Source organism: Rousettus aegyptiacus, unplaced genomic scaffold, assembly GCF_014176215.1.
Source record: "Rousettus aegyptiacus isolate mRouAeg1 unplaced genomic scaffold, mRouAeg1.p scaffold_m13_p_5, whole genome shotgun sequence".
In the NCBI taxonomy this organism is placed as follows: domain Eukaryota; kingdom Metazoa; phylum Chordata; class Mammalia; order Chiroptera; family Pteropodidae; genus Rousettus; species Rousettus aegyptiacus.
The window spans coordinates 119,658,571-119,680,876 of NW_023416308.1; the positions used below are offsets into that span (position 1 = coordinate 119,658,571).

The 22,306-nt window shown below is 65.2% G+C and overlaps 1 protein-coding gene across 2 annotated transcripts in view; it reads right to left on the minus strand.

Moving 5' to 3' along the window:
- Positions 1-22,306, minus strand: part of SHANK2 (SH3 and multiple ankyrin repeat domains 2) — a 303,870-nt gene that overhangs the window by 195,845 nt on the left and 85,719 nt on the right. The gene's annotated exons all lie outside the window — the stretch shown is intronic.

Here is a 22,306-nt window from a genome sequence, read left to right on the forward strand (position 1 = left end):
ACCCAGACCCACGCTCGGCCCGCAGGGCGGTGGCGGCACACCCCTCCCTGGCCTGGCGCCACAGCGCTCGGCAACACGTTCGCCGGGCCACACTCGCGAGTGCGGCAGCACCCGCTGTCCCAGCGCTCCCGGAGGTGACCCGGGCACGTCGGAGCCCTCGGGAGCAGGACCCCGGTCCCGTCACTCAGGCCCAGCCCTGACTCCCTGCAGCCCCTGCGGATGGCGGCGCCCTGGAGGCCCCGCGCCAACCACGAGTCTACAGCAGACGCCCAAACTGCCAGCAGCTGGACGCCGGCCGGGCCGCCCCTGCCCGCAGGGCGTGACCCTGACCGGGCCCGTCCCAGCTTGTTACCGCAAGACGGAGGCTGCGCTGGGGGCTGGCCTGTCTCTGGGTCAGGGTGGTGGGACTCGGTGTCCCTGTCTGCAGATCGGTGGGCCCGCCCGTGTCCTGCTGGTCTGTGAGATCTCCGAGGGTCCGGAGGCTGCAGGGACCTGGGGAGGCGGCTGCAGGACCCAGCAGGAAGCAGGACACTGGGCTCTCGGACCTCGTGGGGGCTGGGGGAGTGGCCCCCCACCCGCACGCCCCACCCGCACCTCCGCCTGACCCACGGGTCCATGGGCGGCCTGGAGCCCACAGGTGGGGGCTACCTGCCAACTTCCCCCCAACACAGGAGGGCCTGGCAAGGCGGGGGTGGAGCGAGGCATCCTCCCCACAACTAGACCATTCCAGAAGGTGTGGGGCTGGAGGGGGTTCACGTACCCCTCTATCTTCAGGGTACAGTACGAGACGCAGCCCAAAGTGGGGGCTCACAAACATGCATTGTCGCTGGGGGTCCGTGGCTGCCCGTTCAGTCGGTGGGTCGCGTGGGGGTCTCCTTCTGTTAATAGCGGTTTCCGGGGATCACACGTCGGCCACCCTCGCCCTCTGCCTTGCATGTCTAGTTGTTTTTGATTCTGTACCGGTCACTGCCTTTCGCCTGTCGTAGAGACCCGGGTTCCATCACATTCCTCCCGAGAGTGTGGCGTTTTTCTAGCAGGGAGTAAAATTACTGGTGTAACACTCCGTGTGGCGAGGACATGGTTTTAGGCTTTTGGGGGGGAATCTGTCGATGTGGTCCTGGGGTGAAGTCCTGTCTTCTGGAGCCTTCTGGGTTTCTGGCAGAAACCCAAAGTGTCAGGCCTCAGCTCGACACCGTCCCCCAGCGGGGAGCTGCCGAAACCTCCCCTCGGTTCCATGAGTGTTAAGCCGCTGTGTCCTGCTGGGACCCTTGGACCCTCGTGAGAGCGCAGAAGTCAGCCAAGGACTCGAGAGGAGTTGGTGCGCACATTTGGGGTGGGGGGAAGGCTCACTTTTCAAGGTCACCCCCACCTACTTCCAGCCACTCAGGCAGCCTCGACCCTGACCACTAACCACTGAACCCTTACCCGGTGAACCTCACTTCGTGTCAGGGGAACCCCTCACTAACGCGGGGTTCCCGTCAGGGGTCCCGGCCCCTCCAGCTCTGCCGGTCTCTGGCCGCTCACCGGTGCCATTGAGCTGTTGCTGCTATTTTCACATATTTTGTCCAGAATTGGTCACTATTACCGGCAGGAGGGCTGTGTCCATCGGCACGAGCTGCTCGGCCATCGTCGGAAGGCGCAGGTCATGCGATCACAGCCACGTTAAGCACACGCCTGCACGCACACGTGGTTTCTGGCGGCGAGCGCCTGGTCTCCGTGTCGAGGCAGCGGGTGCGCCCAGCACGGAGCCGGTGAGTGTGTCAAAGCAGAGAGAGGTGGGAGGGAGGAGGCCCGGGTGCCCTGACCAGCGACCGCAGAAGCCGAGAGGCCGGGGACGTCCTTGTCGCTGGCCGGGGAGGATCGCAGACGCTGGGGAAGTTCATTTCCGACACCAGAATCCAGCCTTTGTGGACTCCCAGCACCCTGGCAGGCTGCGAGTGAGGGCAGACGCAAGGGGGGCCGCCCCTTAGAGCGAGGTGTCTGCTGGATGGGACTTACGCAGGGGCCAGGACGCCCGGAGAACGAGGCGCCCGCGGCGACGCTGCCTGAGCGCCCGGCGGGCCGCGCCGCGCCTCATCGCCTCGTTAGCGGGTCCCAACGCGGACTTGCATTTTCAGAACTAATTAAGCCTCGGTGACTGATTTAACTTTCCAGTGAATTCCTTCCAGGGCTGAGCTGGCAGTGTAGTTCCTGTTAGACATGGCCACCAGGAAAACCCCAAATCCGGGAGGAACCCAGCCCCGCGGGCAGGGAGGTAGGAGGTGGGCCCAGCATAGCAGGACAGCCTCCCCGCAACCCCCGGGACATCGTCAGGGGCTGCCCCGGCCTGGCCGTGTGGGCCCACGTCTCCTGTGGCGCGAGAGGTCACGTGGGAGAGGATCAGATCACTCTGAGGTCGGGGACCCGAACCCACAGATATACAGCAGGACCCCGGGGCGGGGCGGCTGCTCCACCTTCATCCTCCTCCTTGGCTCAGAGATGGGCCTCGGCGAATCCTGCCCCAAAGACCCCCCCCCAGCCTCTCCTGGAAGGGGCCTCCCATGGGAGCCCGCACTGCGGGAGGGGCCCCCTGCAGAGAACCTTCTGGCACTGCCGTCCTGACTGCAGGCTCCTCCACAGTACCAATTTGACTCATTAATCTACTCTGCTTAAAAAAAAAATCCAGCAGACGCCCCATTTTCCTAATGGGGTCAGCAGGGCACTCCCCTGAATAACACGCACCAAACCACTCGGCCGCCGCCTGAAGCTGTTGTGCGTTTTTCCGTTTTAGGGGGCGTGAAAATTTCTCTCCCTAACTCTTCGCCAAGCCCCCGGCCCTGCCCCCGGGCCACCGTCACCGCCGGGGAGGCTGTCACTGGCGTGGTGCGCATGTCCCCACGGGGACGGGCTCGCCCAGATCCCAGCACCCTCGGGGGAGCTGGGCAGCAGATCTGGCTTTGCGTCTTGCCCTTTTAAACGATTTGTCGCTGTGGCCACAGCACTGTCAGGTAATGCGCATTCCAGAACGTTCGGGGCCCACGTGCCGTGACTTCACGTGACGAGCTCCTCGGGGCCGGGCTGAGCGGCTTCGTGGCCTCTCGCTTTTATAAATAACACTGCCGCGAACATCTTCCTGTGCGTGTGGCCTCTTGGCCTTGAATCGCGTCCCCGGGTCGCGTCCCCCGGCGTGGCCTTGCCGGGCAGAGGGGCCTGGGCGTTTCTACGGCCCCCGGCACAGACACGGCCAACTGCCGTCCCCACAGTGACACCGCGGACGCCAGGGACCGCACCCACATTTCCTCCTGAAAGAACAAAATCCTTCTCTGCAGTGAGAAAGAAGACGCGTTTCAACCGGGGAGCCAGAAACTTGGAAAAGTGGGAAGGAGAGAGCCGTGTGTCGGGCGGGCTGCCGGAGGGGACGGCCAAGCTCCGAGGGCCCGAGAGACGGGGCGCCCTCCTCCCGGCAGAAGGCAGAGACCTGGCTGGGGACGCCGGCGGCCCCTTCCGGCCTCCAAGCCGCTCCAGGGGACTTCTGCTCGGCCACGTGGCCTTCCCGCGGGGAGCGCTGCTCAGCGGCCGGCACCGTGGGAGGGCGAGGCCTACCAAAGCCGATGGCCTTGGTCTCAGAGCTGGACGGGCACCCAGGGCGGGGAGCTGGACACCTGGCTTACAAAGCCCCCGAACCGCCCATGAAGATGGTCCCAGGAGTCCGAAGCCAGGCCCTGCGGGAACTGGATCCCGTGAGAAACGGGATTTAAATGATGAAAAAGAGAGAGCGGCCCAAGGAAAGTGAGAATCAAACGGACGGCCCTGTGCGTGAGTAAACGCCTCCCATAAGCACAGAGAGACGGGGCAGCCGGCGGCGGAGCAAAGGGAGGAGCCAGCGCGTCAACTTGTTCGCAGCAGCGCCGGCTAAAACTAGGGCCCGCGCCAGTTGGGGCTGGGTGCCAGTGTGGCCACCGAGCCTCCTGCAGTTAGAGATGCACACCGCAGAGACACCCAGTTGCAGGGGACCCCACCCCGGGGGGGAAACGTGGCTGAGGGCGAGGGCTCCAGACCGGCCAGGCCGAGCGACCCCGAGGCCGGAACTGGAGAGAGAGGCAGGGGAGCCGGGGAGGGCGGGGTGCCTCTCAGGAGGACAGCAGGAGAAGGGGGCGGGGGGGAAGGGAGTGGGTGTCACCCATCTGGGCAGAAAGCTAGCGCAGGGCCCCCTGTGAGCCCCCCAGGGCGATGGCTGAGGCTCTCGGCCTCGTGAATTAAGAATCGTAGTGCCGACACGGTGGTGACGCCGTCTGACAGGGACGGGACGGCGGCTGCTGAGGTCCCCGCGTGGACCAAAGGTGGGGGGTGGGCGTCGAGGGTGGGCCGGGGGAACCGCCAGGGAGGGGCGCCGCCTCCTTGGGGTGCCAGAAGGCCCGTGGTGCCCGGGGAACTGGGGACTCACGCCGTCTTCGGCTGCTGACGAGAACCCTCATCCACGGCACCTCATCTCCAGCCCACGGAACAAGGTGGGGGGACCCTCCCGAGTCTCTAAGCTACAGCAGTATGACTTCCTAAAAAAGCAGCCAGGGCCCCGGATCTCTACACGAAAGCCCTGGGCTTTAAACACCAGTGTCTCAGTACCGTGCTGTGAACCGTCTTACAGTACACGGCTGAAGGAACCTGCCCGTCTGCCGGCAGGAACCAGGGGGCTGCAGTCTGAGTGACAGCCGGCTCCCTACAGCGGAACGCAGGCACCCCGAGGCCAGCCCGGCCACCCCGCCAGGCCCAGCAGTCACGAGGTGGCTCTACTCTCGGCCCCATCTTTCTCCCAAAGCGAGTTCCACAGGGCCCTGGGCATCCTGCAGTCAGACTGTGCAAAACAGATTCAAGAGACAAGTTTGGGACGCATCCCAAACGGAACTAAGGGGTTTCTTTAGCGCGGGACTTATCGGGACCTTTAACAGTCTCAAGTCTGAAGCACCCTGAGGGGCCCGAGGGAACAAAGCAGGCGGGGTTTCCGAGACATTTGGTCCTGGTGACGCTGCTCAGGGGTCCCCGCCTGGGCTGCGCGCACGGGGCGGCCGCCGCACCTCCCGTAAGAGCCGATGGCGCACAGCCCGCCCGGCCAGACGCGCCCAGGGCACGGCGCGCCGGGCCGTGAAGGCACGCGGCAGGACCCAGACCCGCAATGCCGTCTCCATGGTCCCCGGCGCCCGCTCCCTCCGCCGGGGAACGGGGCCGCTCCACGGCCTGAGCCGGCGTCGCGGCGACACACGTGTGAGCGGCTCCCGGCGCTGCGCCGGCTGCGCGTCCTCGCCACGGCATGGACGCGGCGGGCAGAGCTGCGCGGCCAGCGTGCCGGCACCCGGCACGCCGAGCCCACCGCCGGCCGCCACGCGCCCCGCCCTCCGGTGGCCATCGGAGCGCACGCCCCCTACCATCTCCTTTTCAAAAACAGTTGCTCTGAACGAGGCGAAACGCACGTAAACGTTACCACGTGGGCTGTTTCAAAGCGTACGGTTCGGTGGCATCAAGTGCGGTCCCAGCGCCACGCAGCTGTCACCATGGCCCTCTCCCGAACTCGCTCATCTTCCCAGATGACACTGTCCCCAGGAAACGCTCGGCCCCGCCCCTGACCCCTGACCCCCGACAGAGCAGACCCCCACGCGTCTGTGCTCCGGCGACTGGCTCGTTTCACTCAGCGCACTGGGTCGAAGCCGGTGTCGGAACTGCCTGCCTCATCTCCTTGAATCTTCACAACGGCCTCAGGAAGTCACGCTCAGACGGCCGGCCAGACTCAGGGAAGCCAAGCAGCGAGCCCAAGGTCACACAGCTCCAGCCGGGGCCTGACCCTGGAGACCCCCACCCCAGACACTCCCCAGCCCCTGGGGGCCCGGAGTTCTGCAGGTTCCAGGCTCCGAGTCCCCCACCTGTGTCTGGGATAACCGCCTGCAGCTCCTGCCGGTTCATGCGGATAGCAACTTAGGCCTCCGGGCACCACCCGGAAGGACGCCAGGGGGCCACCTGTGGCTGGGGAGAGGTTGGAGAAGGAGGACCTGCAAGGCCTGACCTCCACTTGGCCCGGGGAACAGGTCCCCGCGCCCAAGCTCGTTCTCCATCTGTAAGATGGCACGCGGCCACTCTCCAGGCTCCAGGCAGTTATGCGGGACCCGGCACTCCAGGGACTATCAGCCCGAGGTGACACACCGGACTCTGGATCACTCAGATCCAAGCCTTAGACCCAAACTCCAGAGCCTCACACAGAAAAGAGAGACTTTCCTAGATAAAGGTCTTCTCCCCATCAAAGGCGAAAGAAAGGGCTGGTGTGACCTGGGTCCCTGCCGGCCCCCCACGTTCTGAATTGCTGTCTTCTTCTGTCATAGCACCCGGCCCTTCAGCTGGTCACCTGGCCTTTCCATTCTAGAAGGGCGCCACAGGAGAAGGTCCTGGCCAAGAGGGGAATTGGGAACGACTTCCAGGTGTGGCGGAGCAGAGGGTAGAAGGAACCGGGACTCACACACCACGGGACAGCGTCCGAGCGGCGGCACACCTACCCGGACTCTTTCTGGAGGGACAAACTTTTTAAAATTTTGGATTTAATTGCTTACACACAGCCGGCCTCACCACGGCTCTCGGGAGCTGGCAGCACTAATTCTCCAGCACCTGAGACGGGCAGAGCGGAGTGCGGGGGCCAGCTGGACCACAGGGCTCAGGTCAGTCCTCGCCGAGAATGCTGAGCGGGTGCAGGGGTCAGAGCCCCACGGCCCCCACGGGCTGGCGGAGAGACGGACTCATAAACGATTACAGCGTGACCGATCAACAAGACCACGGGCATCTACGGGGCAGGACGTCCCGCTCCCGAAAGCAATGAAACAAAACACAGCTCCTTTTCAAAGCGAGACCCCACAGGCCAGGTGCCTGGGATGGAGCCGAATTTTCTGGGGAGGGGACGAGCAGGTCCCAGCACCTCCCACGGGCCTGGTGTTCCGAGTGTCCCTTTCCTCCGGGAGACCGAGCACTGGCGGGTGCGTCTGCCACAGCCCAGACTCAGAGCCTTCCTTTGCCCCACGGGGACGCTATCCCCACAGAGGCAGATGAGACCCTGGGGCGCGAGCCAGGCTGAGTCTGGCCCACGTCATACAGGACCGAAGCGTGGAGGGCAGCAGGCTGCGTCCCTGCAGGTGGCTTTATGGGTCAAAGGGCTCCCCCATGGCTGCCTCCTGGGGGGCACGACAGAGCAGATGTGCCACCCACATAACGGCCCTCGTCGACCTGCCATTGGCGGTGCGTGGACGATTTCCGGCCACCTGCGTCCACTCCCAGGTAAGGGGGGTGTGTCTCTGAACCGGTGTCCTGCAGCTGCCAGGACACGTGGCCACCGCCCGGCGGCTTCCAGCCCCAAAACGCCTCCTCTCCCCGCCTACTGACCGCTGACCGGAAGTGTGAGATCCGATCAGGTGTGGCAGGGCGGAGCTCCCTCGGGGGTGGCCCTGCCCGCCTCTCCCAGCCCCTGGGGGCCGCAGTGTCCCTGGGCAGTGGCCGCGCCCCTGTGGTCTGCCTCCGCCCCCCTCTCCGGCCTCCTTCCCCGTGTCTGGAGCTCTCTCCCTTCTCTCACGAGCAGGCCTGCTACCGGCTTTCGGGCCCACTCTCGTCCAGTATGACCTGATTTCCACTGAACTAATTAAATCTGCACAGAGCTTAATCCTAAATAAGGTCACATCGGATCTGAGTAAACATGCGTTTTTTTTGGGGGGGAGGGGATATTATTTGGCCCAGAGAAATCTCCTGGAAACGTGGACAGTGAGTGTCTCGGAGGGAGGGGCGTGGGGCGTTGTTTCTGGGCACCTACACTTCCCAACTGCTTTTGTGCAATTCCTGGGAAGACCAAATACTACCCCTCTATTAAAAAAAAAACAAATATTAATTTTTTGATGAGGAGTAAAATTATTTGAAGTCCCAAACGAGAAGGGACGTTCCCACCCCCGAGAATGTGGACATAAATCCCGGCGAGTCCACCCAAGAGGAGGAGACCAGCTCGTGGTTCGAGAAAGCGTGGTGCCTTGTCCCTGTGGTTGCCACTGCCACCCAGATGAGATCCTGGCACGTATAAACACGGAGCTCGCGGGGGCAGGGCGAGGGGGCTGGCAGCTCGGAGTCGGCCTGCAGTGGCCCAAATCCACCTCACACTTGTCCCCACGTGGGCAGGATCACGGCCGGAGCAGGGGGCGGAGGAGCAGATGCCAAGCGCGGCCACGAGCTCACTCTTTAGGCACGGCGAGGGAAGGCCCTTCTGGAAAGGGGGTGCAGAAGGGCACCCCAAGGAGGAGCGGGACCCTTGTCTCCGCACATGGTGGCCCTCTCCGGGAGGGGATGGCGGTATAGGCCACACTGGGCTCTGTTTCCGCAGATGTGCAAAAGCTCGGTCTGCCCTCGGCTCTCGGCGACCCGCTGGAGAGAAAGGACGGCTGGCTTAGGGGCCGGACACCAGCAGGCGCCCCTGTGGCCCTGGCTGTTTGCACAGCAGACTCCGCTGCTTATCGCCGACTTCATTACCAGGGATCATTAAAAACGGCCTCCCCTTCGCTCTCCTCCCCCCAATCCAATGTGGTCACGTGAAGAAAGAGCTCCGAGGGAACCGGCAAGGTTTCCGAGCCCTGGGCCGACGCCGTGGCCGCGGCAGGTGAGCCAGGTTCCGGATGCTGCCAGCTGCCGGGGCCTGGACGACGGTCGGCTCTGAGCCAGACCCCAGGGCTGCGGCCCCCTCAGTCACGGGCAGTCCCAGGGACTCGGTGCCGGTCAGAGCGGAAGTTCCTCCTGTGTCCCCACCACCCCTCCCTCTGTGTACGGAGGCTCAGCCTGGGTTCACATCCTGGCCCTCAACCTCACAGGAGACGGTGGGTGAAGATAAAATGGCAGTTCTCAAAGACAGGAGAGCTGCCTTGTGTGTGCAGAACACAGCCTCAGCCCTGAACACAGGGCCTGGAAGATGTGGCCCAAGCTCGAAAAGGATGTGGGTGGATGGATGGGTGGATGGATGGATGGGTGGATGGGTGGATGGGTGGGTGGATGGGTGGGTGGATGGGTGGGTGGGTGGATGGGTGGGTGGGTGGATGGGTGGATGGGTGGATGGGTGAATGGATGGATGGATGGACGGATGGATGGATATATGGGTGGATAGATACATCGGTAGGTGGACATATAGGTGGATGAATGAATGACGGATAGACGGATAGACGGGTGGATGGGTGGATGGGTGGATGAATACACAGATGGATGAACAGGTAGATGGGTGGGTGAGAAGAGAGAATAATGAAAGAACAGAAGGTGTGTGGGTGGGTGGACGAATACTTTGAAAATCACAGCATTATTTACACCAGGCTCTATGCTGATATCTTAGAGCAGCTGCCAATTAGTGGTCGAGACGAAATCCAATGGGTTTATCTGAACAAATCGCTGAAGACAAGTTGAGACACTTGCCACACAAAGCCTGTTCTTTTGGCCACCCCTGTACAACCCGAGGATTTGGCGGCCGTGACCATGAGGACGCTGTCCACATGGCAAGGCACATGCCTGGGGCAGACCCTGCCCGCAGCCTCGGTCGTGGACCACCGGCCCCCAGGGTGTGTGAGGGCACCCCGCCCCCCTGCCCGAGGCACGCCAGGCCCCTCCTCCCAGAAGCCTGCCATGTGGCCCACCAGGCTCAACAGTGCCACCTCAAGTTCACGTCCACTGGACCCTGTGAATGGGACCCCATCTGGAAGAAGGGCGTCTGCAGGTGTGACTAGCAGAGATGAGGTCACGCTGAGGCAGGGTGGCCCCACACCGGTGACCGGCGGCTCCATGAGGAGAGGCCGCCCGGGGCCACCTGGAAAGGCTTTGCGACGGGTGGAACAGCAGGGCCCGAGCCCGGGAGCCCCAGAGCACGCGGCTGAGGGGGCCAGGCGAGGCCGCACCGTCGTGCCTCGTGGCCGCCGTCCCAGGGAGCTGGGCCACGGCCACACTGCCGGGACTCGGAGGGAGGACACGGGGCAGCCGGCGGGGAGGAGGGGCGGGGCAGGCGGGGCAGCGTGACCTCGGAAGGTCCCGGGCTTCTGGCCCTGTGGCCAGAAGCGAGACAGGGAAGAAGGGGCGTTGCCCGGGGAGGCGACGTGGCATTTTTCGAGGGCCAGCCGACGACGCCCACAGACAGGACGTCACCAACGGAGATCGGTTCTCTCGCGGTCCTGGAGACTGCGAGTCTAGGGCTGGCCGGTCGGCTGCTTCCGCAGGCCGAGGGGGGCCTCTGGCCCCCGCCTCTCGCGCAGCCTCCGTGGTGCGCGGAAGGTGCGTCCGCCTCCACCTGCACGAGCCGCATGCACGTCTATCTCCAAAGTCCCCTCTCACACGGACAGTCACGCTGGACGAGGGCCTGCCCTGGTGACCTGCCCACATCTGTAGCGACGAGGCCACGTCTGAGGTGCCGGGGGCCAGGACTCCAACATATGCATTTTGGGGGGGGCACAATTCAGCTCATGACAGATGGGACCCTGGGGTCACGAGGTTCGGGCTAGCTGGGAGGGTAGATCCTGCAGGAGGCGGGCGTGAGGCTCCCAGAGGAGGACGGGCCACTCCGCGAGCCACCAGCACAGCGGTGCTGGGGAGCAGAGGTGGGGGGCACAGAGCGAGGGCGCGGCGGGGCCTCGGGGGTCCCGCTCCTTGCTGGGGTGCCCCGCACGGCCCGTCCACGGCGCCCTCCTCACACTGGGGCTGTGCCTGTCCCGTGGGGCCGAGGGCGTCCTGGCATTTTGAAGGTGCCTGGCTCTGCACGGGCAGCATGGCACACACTGCGAATCCCACCACAGAGCCGGGGGGCCCGGCCGAGCCCCGCAATCAGTCACAGAGAACGCCACAGGCAACGGATGAATAACCACACTAAGTAGGATAAGGAAAAGCCACAAATAGCCTCGAATCAGTTCAGGTCGAGTCGGCCTGCCAACGAGGCAGGAGAGTGCTTTCGCTCTTGAGAGTTCTGTTTTTTGAACGAAGGATGCGATTCCGGCCTCCGTCCGGTCGCCCCGCGTTGGCTGGCGTGGGGCTCGGCGTGAGGGGGGTGGGGCGCGGGGTGGGGCGCGGCGGGCACACGGCAGGGGAGACGGGGGTGCAGCGGGAAGGGAAGTTACGCACGTGCGTGACGAGGAGAGACGAGCAGGAGAGGCTGTGAGGTGGGGCTCGGTGCGGGCGGAGGTGGGAAAGGACGAGGAACCTTCTGGAAGGGCACGGCAGGCAAAAACGGCGAACTGGCTGGATGGACAGGAAAGGGAACGCTGCCCACGCAGGCGGCCTCACGGAGCCCGGTCACGGCGCCCGGGCCCACGGGCCACGCGGGGAGGGTGGCCTGCCCCGCGCCGCACGACGCCCGCTGTCGGTGGGTCCCCTCCGTGCCGGCGGCTGCGGACCCCTTTGCGCTTCCAGCCTGGCCGACCGGAAATGGGTTTGGAGCAGTTCTTGCCGCTCCTTGTCTTCACGGTCACGGGTCCCCTGCCTGGTCACGCTTAGCCTGGAGAAGACCTTGGGGTCTCTCGGTTAGGAGGAAGGAAGCCCACAGCGCCCAGGGGGCCCCACTTCTGGGCCGGGTGGACACACGTCCACTCCTTACCCCCTGTGCATCCCCTGCTCAGCCCAAAATGTTAAACAGTTTGGGGATGGGGGAGGGGGGAAGCGGCCCCGAGCCGTCTGGTACCTCCGCCCCGCTGGGTGGGGGCCCCGAGGGAGGCGAAACCCGCATCCTGGACCAGCACAGTTCTCAGGATGATGCCTGCGGTCCCCAAAACAAAGAATCGTCGCCATGACAACTGTGACATCCCAGAACTTGGGGACTATTCTGAGACACTACGCTGCAAGCTTGACTTTTAAATGAATCTGACACGATTTGCTTTGAAATGGTAAACACTCTTTGACAAAACCGGGGAGCCCAGGAGGAGGGAGCCCAGGAGGAGGGAACCCATACAAAAGCACCTGGGAGCAACTCATGCCTGTGACACAGGGGACGAGACAGCCGGAGACACCGTCAATGGGGTAAGGAACCGGGAAGGGCCGGGTTTGGGCTGGGGGCGGACGGGATCCGTGACCCTCCAGCCAACGGCTCGGGGCAGGCGGAAGACGCCACCTGGGCCACTTCAGGAGGGTGACGCGGGCAGAACCACCTGGGACGCCTGTCTCCTTCAGTCATGGTAGAGAAGCGGACGGAGGGCAGCGCCCGCGGCGGCCACCTGGGGCAAGCCCGTGAGGACAACCCCCCGCCAAGCGCATGCCGGTCCCGCCGCCCGCCGCCCTCTGCGCCTCCCCGACTCCTTCCCAGTTCTCGGAAACCCCGGCTGCGGTTTAGGGATGTCTCGTCGGACGATACGAAATAGTGATGCCAACGAGAAGACAAAATTGGGTTTGCCAGCACGCTGGGCAAACCGTCCTCGGTGACGCCGGCGGTCAGTGACCGAAGCCCGTGTGACGAGCAGGAGGGCGCCGTCTGGCCAGGGCGGGGGGCAGGTCCAACCACGGCCGCCTTCGATGGAACAGAGAGCCCGGGTCTGTGCACCTCGCCCCCCACCCATCGGGGGCCCGCTCTGCACCAGGCACTGTCGGACACCTCACAGTCGAGGCCTCATTTCCAACCTCAGGCAGCTCCGGCTCTACGACATGGCAGCGAAATTCCAGCCGAGCCGAGCCAGCCCGCCCGCTGGGCCGGCACCCGGAGGCACGGCGGCCTCTCGCGGCGGCCCCAGGCACCGCCACCCCAGCGCCCTGACTGCCGCTTGGCCTGGCGCATCTGGACGCCGACAAAGGCCCTCACTACCCAGGCCTGGGAGAGCGCCAGAGGACTCGGCCCTCTCACTCCATCTCTTGGTGGAGGCAGGGAGGCCATCTGTCTGCCTCAGAGCCGTGCAGCCGGCCGAGCGCCACGGGACCCGGGGAGACTCCAGCAAGTGGGACACACGCGGCCCCGGGGAGGAACGAGCAGACGCTGCTGCCCGGCCCGGCCACGCGATTCTGTCCTGTCTCTTTCTCCCTGACGCTGTACTTCCGCCCGGGGCACCAGGGTGCGTACCGATGACCACAGGGAAGGGGCGAAACGTGGGGTCCTGGGGGTATCGTCCCCCCTCTGGAGCACGCCCCAGTGGAATTTACCTTCCACTAGCTGGACGACTCCGCGAGAAGGCGGAGGACGCCGGGGGCACAAGGCAGAGCCAGGAGCCCTGCCTGGGCTTGAACCGCAACCTCATGCGCACGAGCAGGATGGGGTCGTGGGCGAGGCGCCGAGCTTTCTGACACAGACTTCTACGGGACCACCCACCGTGCTGGCCAGCCTCTGCCACCTGCCCTTCCGGAAGGTCCTGCCTTTGGCGCAGCCTTCCCTCCCCCCGCACGCTGGCTGTGGGACGACCACGTGACCTAGAGGCAGACAACTGGCCTACGGCACCGCGATTCACGGGGAGGGTCCCAGGCCCCGCCCCCAGCCCCGCCCCCAGCCCCACCCCAGCCCCGCCCCCAGCCCCAGCTCTCGCGTCGCCTTGCCAGCTCGCCCTCGGAAGGCCCCGACGGGCCCCCAACAGCCTGGGCAAGGGGCTACCTATTGTCCTTTCCCGGGCGATGCCCCATCTTGGTGGCCTCGTGGATCAGGGCAGCCCGTGTAACCGATGGCCTCAGGCACGAGGGTGCGTACAGACGTCTACGCTTTGTGCCTGGGCCTGGATGACTGTGAACCCGGGACTCGTCCCCCTCAGAAGCCGAGACGGGCGAGCCTCTCTCCTTCTGACAACCACCGCGGGCTCGCTCGCCTCTCGACACGTCTGTCCCTCTGGCTCGACTAAAATCACCACCACGTACGTGCGCACGTGTGTGAGTTCCTCCACCTCTGAGACCTTCTTAAAGCCTGTTCACTCATGCTCACTCAAACCCTTTCTGCAATCGACCGCACTGCACCCCAAGTCTGCCGAGCCCCCAGCCCAGATACCTGCAACCCCGGTAAGATCTTTGAGGAAAGATGCCTAGTTCTTGGCTTGGGTTTGGGCTAAGCTCTGATCTGAGAAGGATGCTGGATGCGGCGGTGGCGGGCGGCGGGGCCTGCCCCCATGTCCCAGAGGGATGCAGGGGCCGGCTGGCCCAAGCCCACGTGGACGGGAACCCACGTCTTTCCTGCACTCGGCCTCACGCTCTTCCCCCGGGTCCCACGACCCGGCCGCCTACAGGCTTCCTGCCGTAGCTTACCGATGCCAGCGCGCACGCTACTGAAGCTACGCGGCCGAGTCTGGAAGCTTCGGGGTGAGTGAACCTTCCCAAAGGCCGTGCGGGGCTCTGCCAGGCTCACCGGGGGCGACGGGTCCGTGCGGCCGGACACAGGGGAGGGACCTCCTCTCCCGGCATCAGGACGCCTGCCCGATCCAGGCCTCGCCCAGGCCTCGCCTGGGGTCCTGCAGCGGCTGCCGGTGCCTGGGTCAGGGGCACCGCGAGGGGGCTCACGCGGGAGGGGGCAGGGCCGGGCGCGGCCCGCATGGATGCCAGCAGCCTCCCGGAGCAGGGAAGGAAGCTCTGGCGTCCGAGGGCAGCTGGGTGTCGTGGAGGCGGCCGCCCGCCGAGGTCCACGGGCTGGCGTTCCGCCCGCTCTGCCGTTCACTCGGCGACGGCGTGCCGTGCAGCTGTCCAGGGACGAAGGGGGCCGCAGGAGCTGGGTGCTGGGGACAGGGCGAGGCCCAGAGCCTGGTTTCAGGAGCTCTCCACCCAGCCCAGGGGTAAGCTGCGCTCCCGACTCCTAGGAAGCCACAACTCTGAATGTGAAAGGGAGGTCCCCCAAATGGTGCCAGGGCCAGGGGCGGCCGTGCCCGCAGGGCTGGGGGAGGAGATGGGACAAAGCCGCTGGATGCACAGTGGGGCCTTTGAAGAGAGGCGGGCTTGGCCGTGGGGAGACCGGCCCGGGCGCCTGAACAGGGAGCAGAAGCGGGGTGCGGAGACGCAGCACTAAGACCCGCTTGGAAGGGGCCGGAAAGAGAGACAGCGAGGACCAGGGCCCTGGTTAGAGCTCCGTGCACGGCACTGGGGGGTGGGGGGGGCCACGGGGTTCTCCGTCACCTGGGGGGGCCACAGGGCTCTCAGTCACCTGCGGGGGGGCGCAGGGTTCTCAGTCACCTGGGGGGGCCGCAGGGCTCTCAATCACCTGGGGGGGCCACAGAGCTCCCAGTCACCTGGGGGGGCCACAGGGTTCTCGGTCACCTGGGGGGGCCGCAGCGTTCTTGGTCACCTGGGGGGGCCACAGGGTTCTTGGTCACCTGGGGGGGGGCCCGCAGGGTTCTTGGCGGTGCCTGGCCAGCGGGGAGGGCCATCTGGTCTCACACTGGTCTCTGTTCCCACAGACTGGGGTCCCCCTAGGCCAGGGCAGCCCCATGAGGACGCCTGTCTGGCTAGATCACAGGTTTCCACCCGCGGAACGTGGGGGCCGGTGGGGTCCTGCAGCTTCCATGGTCAGGTGCTCGGGCCGGGCTGAGTCCCGGGCGGCCTGCGTTCTGGTGCAGTCTGGGAGCCCCTGGGCCATTCCCAAGGTTCTGCTGGCTGTTCACACTCTGAGTCTGGGTGTTTCTGGGGTCCCCAGCCGTCACCCCCAAAAGGCAATGAGTTCTGAAAGCACCCTGAGATTCCCTCTGCCACTTTCACAGTGAAATCTTAAACGGCGGCTGATCTCCGGCAAGCCCACACTGTCCCCTCTCAGGGGCCCCCACAAGGCTTTCTCCCCAGAGGTGGGAACTGGGGTGCGTTCCAGGTCCCGTAACTTGGGGACCCTCTGTCCGTGGCGAAAGTCTTCATGGCTAAAGGAAAGTTTGGCAGCCTCACATGGAAGGACACACCGAGGACCAGAGTTAGGGGACAGGTCGGCGGCGGGGGGCGGGGGGGTGAGCCGCAGGGGCCGGGACGGAGGGCCTGCCTCCCGAGGGACACTGGCCCTGGGGACGGGCCTGCGGGGAGGGCCTGAGTGAGCCCGGAGGCAATGCCCACCCACCCCTCAGCCACGGGGAGCAGACCAACGCACCCCTCCCGCTCTGGGCAGCAGGGGAACTGGTCTTCCCAGATAAAACGTCCCAGAGCAAGGACTGAGACGGATGTGGCCGAGGACAGCGCTCCTGGGGACAGTCTAGCTCCTGGCTGCAGGTCCTGGCATGGGCGGGCGGTGGGGCAGAGCCAGACCCCGCTCACCTGTGAAGTCGGCCGGAAGCATAGGTGTGGGGTCGGGTGCAGGGGACAACAGGTGTCCCTGGAGCCCAGGTAAGAGTGGGTGCTGAGGCATGTCGAGGGCTCCATGGCGCTCACAGTCAGCACCCCAGCTCCGGCAAGCAGCCTCCCTGGGGGTGAGAGCAGGGGCTGTGTCCAGCCCGCCCTCCACCACTGCCCCAGGCACAAACCCCGATGCCTCAGTGGTGGGCAGGGTCAGGCCCGCTGTGTCCAGCGGCACGCGGGACAGTCCCATCGAGTTGTGAGTGACCCGCCGGATGCACGCATAGATGCAGAAGCCCCCGCCGGAGCCCACGCCCTCCTCTGTCCGACTCGCACACACATGCCTTCGCACGGTTTTGATGTTCACTGACGTTTCCAGGAATGCGACCGAAACCACGATGCGAACGAGAGACAGCGTGCGCCATGTAGGGTCGGGGGCTTTCCGAGCGGAGGCCCCCGTCAGGCAGCCCCGGCACCGGCGGCCAGGGTGGCGGAGAGTGTGCTCTCCCCGAAGCCCATGTGCGCCGCTGCCCTGATGGCTCCCCGCCTCCTGTCCCTCTCGAGGGACAATTTGGACGTGACGCCACTTTAAAAAATGATGTCCGGGGTAGGTGACCTTACTTGTGAGTGTCGCCGACGACGATGGTGACGTTACGCGGTATTCACTACGAAGGGGCTGGGGGCCTGGTGTCGCTGGAGACACCGCACGGGGACCGGCCGGCACCGAAGGAGCCGGCAGAGAACTCGGGGTGGGGGCCCGGGGGCGACAGCGGGTCTCTGGGGCTGGAGCGGGGTGCGGCCCCCACCCCTAGGGGCCCAAGCTGCCCAGGACCGGGGCGCAAACCGCCCGGGAAGGCGCGGGTCTGGGGAACAGTCCCTCCGAGCGGACGGGGAGAGGCAGACGTATGTGGGAGGGAGGGACGATTCAGAGGGCATCTCTCGCGGGGCGCGCAGCAGGACACGTCTCCTGCCCAGGCCACGTGGCGTGTGTGTGGGCCACCGGGGAGGCTGCTCGGGAGGCCGCGTGGGCAGCGTCCCGGGGACAGACCTCGGGCAGAGGAGGCGAAGCATGTGGGCGCGCGGCGGGAGGTCGAGGCCGCGTGGTCACCGCTGCACCCCACCCCCCCCGGGACAGAGACGCAAGGGAGCACAGCCTCGGGACAGACCGAAGACCGCGGTGGACCTCTGGCCGGCACTGGCCCGGGGCCAAGGCCAGAGCCAGCTGCACGTAATCACGCCGTCCAAACGGGGCACACGTGCACTCGCGCCCATCACAAAGGGGGGGCCCTTAGCGCCCATCCCGCGTGTCGGCTGCGTCTTGTGGTCTGGGCATAAACTCCCGGACCAACATGGGTGGGGGAGGGGAGCCGCAGCAGGAAACACACGACCGATCCTTCAGCACACACGAAAGGAAGACCGTCAAGCCCCCACACCGGGGGCTAGCGACGCCCGGACAGCAAGCGGCCCCCCACTACAGAGGGGGCCCCACGAGCACACCGCACGCCGTGCAGCTCCCTCGGCCCCCAGGAGGGAGCAGAGACGGGACCAGGATCAGCCGTGATGAGTACGGCGGGCTGCTCACATCCACTCAGCCTGCCGCGCATGCTCCGGCTTTTTATGCCCCCCCCTCGCACCCCCCGCCCCGCAGCCTGCTCTGAAAACACTCTGGGAACCCAGGCAACAGCTGTGTGGTTGCTGCATAACTCTAGATCAAATGCCAGCCTGGCTTTCCTTGGGGAGGTCCGTTCTCCACGCTCACGGAGGGGAGACTCGACGAGGCTGACCCACATCGATCCCGTCTAATGAGATGAACCAGGTTAGAATGTGGGGTTTTCCCCAGGATCTGCTGGCCCCACTTGCAGACACAAAGGGTGCCATGTTTACTGAACATCCTGGGAAGCAGCACCTTTCACGGTCAAAACGCCAGGAACACTGAGGAGCTCTCTCAAATCACATCTATTTTATTTCACAGCAGGTGACATCTACCAGAAAGGTATTAAAAAAAAAAAAAAAAGAATCATCACTCAGCATCGGCATGGATCTTACGTCCTCACGTATAGACACGCAGGAATGTTGCATTAAGAAATCTGTTTGAAAACGCCACCCTCTATCCATCATCCATACATCTCCAAAGCATAACAACCCAACACCCAGCCCTGAAACCTAGCAACAGTAACCAAGGACCCTTAGTCGGCTAATCAGACAACCCAACCCACACACCAGCTCAATGTGCTTCATTTTAAGAAACAAAAACCTCTCGCTTCTCTCTCTCTCTCTCCCCCTCTCTCTCTCTCCCCCCCTCTCTCTCCCTCTCTCTCCCCACAGCTGCAGAAGGACAAGAGGCACGAACACAAACCTTGCTCGGTTGAAGAGGAACAACCCATGTCATTTAATCCATCTGACTGTGCGTCTCCCCGCAAAGCCGGGCCACAACAGAAACAACAGACGCTGGGGGAGAACAGGTGACCCCCGTGCAAGGCTTATCGGCTCGCAACATGCTCGACATGTGCACGACTGTTTCGGACGCGAACTCCCCAGCTCCCCGAGAGCCTTGCTTGGGGGGACCGCCATCGTACGGAAGCCATCGTAAACACTCAGGGGCAAAGCTTTTAAGACCCGCTGGGCTCATGCACTCAGCCACAGCGGAACGCTGGACGACAACAGCGGGGATTAACTTCGGTGTCCACGGCTGCTTTTAAATCATCACTCTCTCCAAGCGGGCAAATAAAACCGCCAAACGGAGGTCACATTTAATTTTTTTTTTTTTTTAAAGAGGAAGGGAGTTAAAAACAAACAAAAGAACCACGGCATGCACGCTGGCCGGATTGCGAGCAGAGCATTTCACGACAAGATGTAATCTCTCTTTTAAAGAGATAGAGTTGGAGCCGCACGGCGTCCCCAGACCCCGCCGGCCTCGGAGCCCCCATCGCCGCCTCGCTGAGATCCGGCGTGTTTACTGTCCCCACCCCCCTGCAGCACAGAGCCACGTCGCAGCACCCTGAGTGCCCCGATTTGTTGTTCGCACGCTTCAAGTCTCTAGAAAACAAAGGAGCCTGCCAGTCGGAGGCAGAGGCTGCTGGATCTCTTAAAGGGACTGTTTCGGGCAGGCGTCCCGTTGGCCAGGCTGCACGTGGGAGGTCGGGAACGTGTTCGGTGTCCGAGTGTCCTCACGCAGAAGCGTCCCCCTCGCCCCCACGCCCCGCCCTCGGCGTGGCCTTTGGGGGCCCTTCTGGCACAGCGCGGTTCAGAAACGTGACCCAACACGATCTAGGCAAAGGTAACCTCACCTTCATCTCCTCTGGGTTCAGAATCCTGACACGTGAGGCCGGGTGCTCCAAGATGGAGTCCCGGCCCCACGAAGTGTCTGCTGAGTGGAACTCATCACGGGTTCCCCTGTCACGGGGCCAAGGGCCAGCAGCCTCGGGCTCCGGACGCCAGCCCCCAGTCCGCGTTGCCTCCCCGCCGCGGTGCGCCTGGCAGGTCGAGGTTCGCGGACAACCATAAAGTAGGAACGCGGCCTCCACCCACCCCACCCCTCCCCGGGACCCCCGCCCGAATTCCTGAGGTCCAGGCAGCAGACGCAGGGCTCCTGGAGGACAGGGCAAACTCTCCAGGGATCACGCCGCCCGGGGGGCCAGGAGCAGATAGGAGATTCCTCGGCCTTGACCAAGACAGGCTGACCTGCGACGGAGGGTGCGGGTCAGGGGTGCCACGTCACAGAGGCTGGAATCTGAAAGCCAAGCAGCCAGAGAGCCGCACGCGGGACGGACTGGACACCCGTGATCTCAGGTGGCCCTGGAAGGATCTGGCGAGAGCGCGGAGAACCGTCCCCAGCGCGACCACTGCCCTGTGCCTCCGCTCCCCGGTGCCCCCCACGAGCTCTGCCCCTGGACGCTGGCCGCGCTTGTGGGGAGGGGTTCAACGTCGCTCCCAGCACAAGCACCCAAACTGGGCTGCGAGCCTGGTGCTGGGGGAGCGGGGGAGGGGCTGGCCTTGGAGGGGCAGCACTGGCAGCGGGAGGGGTCACTCATTCGGGGGACACTTACTGAGGCCCTACTAAGCGCTAGGCACTGCAGGGAAGACAGACACCACCCCTGCCTTTACAGAGGCAGCCGCTGGTGGCCCAGGGACATGCCTGCCCGACGGTGGGTGACTGGGTGACGGTGGCCCCAGAAAGCCACACCCAGGTCGCACTCCCGGGACTCTGCAAATGTCATTAATTTTAGAGCTCTTGAGACGAGACCGCCCTGCGGTCGGGTGGGCTGCAAACGCACAGGCTGGAGAGGGGAGCCCCGAGACGCAGACACAGAGCCCGGGGCACAGAAGGCAGGGACGGCACCGACAGGTCTGCGAGCCGAGGAGCGGGACGCCAGCCACCCCCGGAGGCCGGGCGGGGCGGGAGGCAGCAGTCTGCCGGACCGGCCGCCCCACCTGGACTCCATGAGTGCGGCCTGGGGGCTCCCAGTCAGAATTCTTCCCGTTGTGACCCCTGGAGGCGGCTCTGCGCCCCTGCAAGCTGGGCCTCCTCCCTCTGGCTCTGGCGCTCCTGTGGGCAGTGGCCACTGGTGCCTCCCTCATCTGCAAGGCCCCCTGATGGTCCTGGCCCTGCAGAAAGGGAGTCCCCAGCATCCTTGGACACCCCATCAGGGCTGAGGGGGGCGAGGGAGACACTTCCTGGGACGTCAGGACTGACCGCGGAAGTCGGGAGACGCTCGATTCTGCAGGGGAGGCCGCGCTGGCCCCGGCTGGGGCCCCTGGGTGGGGACGGCGGCCTGCAGGAACCGCTCTGTGTCAGATGCAACTTCTGCCCTGGATGGAGGGCGAGCCGCTGGCGCACCCGCCACGGGGGACGGGCCGCCGCGAGCTGCAGGGCCTCCCCACTGGACCGCCCTCCTGGGCAGCTCGGGCCGCTGGCCCGTGGGGCCGGTACCCCAGTCCTGGGTCCTGTCAGGTCCAAGGGGACCTCCCGACACCTCCAGACTCAGCCTCACCCTGCTGCCGAGGCGCCTGCCTCCACCACTGCCCCCCACCTCTAAGCCTGAAGAGGGGCCACACAGCGATGAGCCTGGACAGGGGCTGGGAAGGGAGCCCCTCATCCCGCGAGGACCCCTCCCCCCGTCGGTGGGCTGCGACTGCCGCCCCCCACCCAGTCCTGGCCCGGGCCAGCCTGTGTGTGTGTGTGGGGGTCCTTTCCTCGCTCCTCTGGTGGCACCGAAGGGACCTGGCCGGAAGTGGGGACTTCCTGTGTCCTCACCTGCTGGGGCGTCGCTGGGAAAGCCTGCACCCCGCGGAGCCCAGGGGTTCACGAAGGCGCAGAGGCAGAAGGCCTCGCGCCCAGCTCCCGCCCCGTGAGACACGGAGTCGCGGGGGCCGGGGTGGGGGCCCCGCGTCTGCGGGGGGCTGCCCCGCACGGTGCGAGCGGGTCGTCCATCAGAATAGTGAGCAGCGACCGAAGCGCGTGTGCCCGCCCAGCGGGCTCCACGTGAGAAGGGCCTGTCCGCACGGAGCCGCCTGCCTCCCGGGGACGGACGCTGAGTCAGGTCTCAAAACGGGAGACGAAGCAGGACCCTCCCGGACCCGGGTTCTAAAATCAGCTCGGGGCTTCTAGTCTCTGAGGACGACGGGTTAGCGTCCGGCCTTCCGGGTGTGATGGGTGGGAAGGGGCTGGGGCCCTGCGGGGCGGCCGGAGGCGGGGTTCCAGGCCCCCGGTGTCCCCGCTCTACTCTGACAATAAGCCGGGGAAGGAGGCCGCCTCGGCCGCCCTCTGCGGCAGGGGCCCCCAAGGCCGACACTCAAGGAGGATAGCGAGGTGGCCTCGAGCTTGTCCGCATCACACACGGCGCGGGTCTGCAGAGCCGGAGGGCCCTGCACAGCCGCACGGTGGCGGGTGGGACTCGCACACACACGCGGTCGGTCACCTCACGTCTCTGTCGGGCGCCCTGCTTAACAGAGTCCCGATTCCCATCAGAGCAAGCGATATTTTTAGACCCGCAGGCGGCCGCAGGCGGCCGGCTCTCCCGGCACCGCTGGGCTCCCTCGGACCAGGGAGGCGGGGCGGGCTTCAGCGTCTAAATCGCTTAGCAGACCAAGCTCCTCCGCCTCCGCGACATGG